Source organism: Capricornis sumatraensis, chromosome 3, assembly GCF_032405125.1.
Source record: "Capricornis sumatraensis isolate serow.1 chromosome 3, serow.2, whole genome shotgun sequence".
Lineage (NCBI taxonomy): Eukaryota > Metazoa > Chordata > Mammalia > Artiodactyla > Bovidae > Capricornis > Capricornis sumatraensis.
The window spans coordinates 169,155,009-169,157,576 of NC_091071.1; the positions used below are offsets into that span (position 1 = coordinate 169,155,009).

The 2,568-nt window shown below is 40.3% G+C and overlaps 1 non-coding gene across 1 annotated transcript; it reads right to left on the minus strand.

Annotated features, from left to right (window-relative positions):
* Positions 1-324: 324 nt before the first annotated feature.
* LOC138077316 (U11 spliceosomal RNA) lies at positions 325-457 on the minus strand. The gene has a single exon (XR_011144764.1). It is a non-coding gene; the product is annotated as a U11 spliceosomal RNA (small nuclear RNA).
* Between the last annotated feature and the right edge of the window lie 2,111 nt (positions 458-2,568).

Consider the following 2,568-nt stretch of genomic DNA (forward strand, 5'->3'; position numbering starts at 1 on the left):
ACAAAATAAGCTTCGCATTATGATTCTGTTACCCTGGTAAGCAAACATCCAAGAAAACTGTAGACATTTCTCCCGGCTGCGTGGCCCAGCGGAAAAATACGTCACTTACTCTCCTAACTCGCGAAAATGAAAAAAATCATAATCTAGCTCTTGAAAGTATATTGGTTCACTTCACACAACTTTCTACTTAAAAATCGAAGTTTTTGAAAGGCGAGATACGTAACATCCACAGCAGAAAAGAAAAAAAAAAGAGGGCAAAAACCACCCTGCCACAAAAAGAACGCAACGATTAACTTCAATTTCTGTTTTATAAACACCGTAAGTAGGGGCGCCAGGACCAACGATCACCAGCTGCCCCAATAGCAAAAATTATGCTTCCGAAATCTCTTGATGTCGATTCCGCACGTAGAGCAAACGAGCTGCCCTACGTGTGCCACTCACGACAGAAGCCCTTTTTGCTTTGCCGGTTTCCAAAGCAGGGTGGCAGTGTCGGCAAACCCCTTTTATGATAAAGGTGAAAATAAAGTCGATGCAGTTTTCCATTCAGAGTTTCCAAAGTTGAGGATGTAACGGCAGACCCTTCTGAAAGGGAGAGAAGTCTTCATAAGGAGACTCTATCATCTGTCTTTGGATTTTTATTTAAAATAAAAGCCGAGACTTGAGTCGTATGCAAATATGCGCCGTGCTTGCTGGGAAGGTGCCTGCGGGTGCTTAGGGAGGCGTAGGGGAGGGGTTTGTAGGAAGGAGCGTGATTCTCTACTGCGCGTGAGCTGCGCTGCGAGACTGACTTTCCGGTAGATACACGTACCTATCTGGGGAAGACTCAAATCTCACCCTATTAAAATTGGAAATGCACGACTTGTGCTACTCCTAGCCGTTCACCCCGAAGCGGCCACAGGAGCACTGGAGGCGTCGGATCACTGTAAGATCAAAACACTGGGAGCAATTTAATCTTCACCTACGCAGCAACGGAACAGCAGAATGTGGTGGGTTTATAAAGTGGAATGCCAACTGCTGCACTTCCAAGGAGTAAATTGGACATCAAAATACACAGATTGATAAAAGCAGTAGAATAAGGTACAGCGTGATACCATTAACGTAAGCAAACAAAAACTACTGTGCTTTATCAACAAATATTTAAAAACTGAGTGAAAAATGTGTTGCATAGGGTACCGCATGATATCATTGACGTAATAAAAAGCACACGTGTGCATACAAAACCCAGTGCTTTATTTTTTATGGCTACATATTTGTATTAAAACATATTAATGATTAACGCTGGAAAGGAGGAAAGGAGTCTGGGCACAGACACACAAAACTTTTGATTTACTTATAATGTTTTGTTAAAAACCCATAACGATTATTTTATTATGTATTTTGTCACTTGTGCAATTAAGAGTATTTTGAAAATATAGTCCTTGCTTTCTGTAATTTCTCTGACATTTCTTAAAGTCAGGTTTGCGTGCTAAGTTGCTTCAGTCTTTCTGGCTCTGCGACCCCATGGACTGCAGCCTGCCAGGCTCCTCTGTCTATGGGATTCTCCTGGCAAGTACACTTGAGTGGGTTGCCATGCACTCCTCCAGGGTATCTTCCCCACCCAGGGATGGGAACCGGGTCTCCTGTGTCTCCTGTACTGCAGGCATATTCTTTACCGCTGAGCCACAGAGGGGGAGCCCTAAGGTTAGGTTCATTGAGGTATAATTTATATACAGTAAATTCACCTTTTTTATCATACGTTCTATGTGTTTTAACAAACTCATATAGACATGAATCTGTTATCACAATCAGTATTTTTGTCACCCCAAAAAGTCCCTTTGTCCCTTTTTCTAGTCAACCCCTCCTCCCATCCCCTATCCTGGCAACCTCTTTTCTGGCCCTGTAGTTTTGTGTTTTCCAGAAAGGCATAAAATTGGAATCATTCATGTATATTTCATTTTTTTAATATAAAAAAGAAATTGGAAAGAAATTGACATAGTACAGAAAAGTGAGAATTGATACTGTACAGAAGTGTGAGAATGGTTTTCCCAAACTACTATTAACAGTTTTGTGTTTATCTTGCCTCCTACCCAGAGGGGTGCAGTCACTGTGGAAAACAGTATAGAGGTTTCTCAAAAAACTAAAAATAGAACTATCATAAAACCCAGCAATTCCATTCCTGGGTATGTATCCGAAAAAAACAATAATTTGAAAAGATCCATGCACCAAGATGTTCATAGCAGCATTATTTGCAATAGCCAAGATATGGATACAACTTAAGTGTCCATTAACAGATTAATGGATTTTATATATATATATATATTACCCAGCCATTAGAAAAAGAATGAAATTTTACCATTTGCAGCAACTTGGATGAACTTGGAGGGCATTATGCCAAGTGAAATAAGTCAGAGAAAGACAAATATTGTATGATATCACTTATATGGGGAATCTAAAAGATACAACAAACTAATGAATATAACAAAAAAGAAGCAGGTTCATAGATTTAGAGAACAAACTAGTGGTTACTAATGGGGAGAGGGGAGGGTCGATATAGGGGTAGGGAAGTGGGAAGTACAAACTACTAGGTGT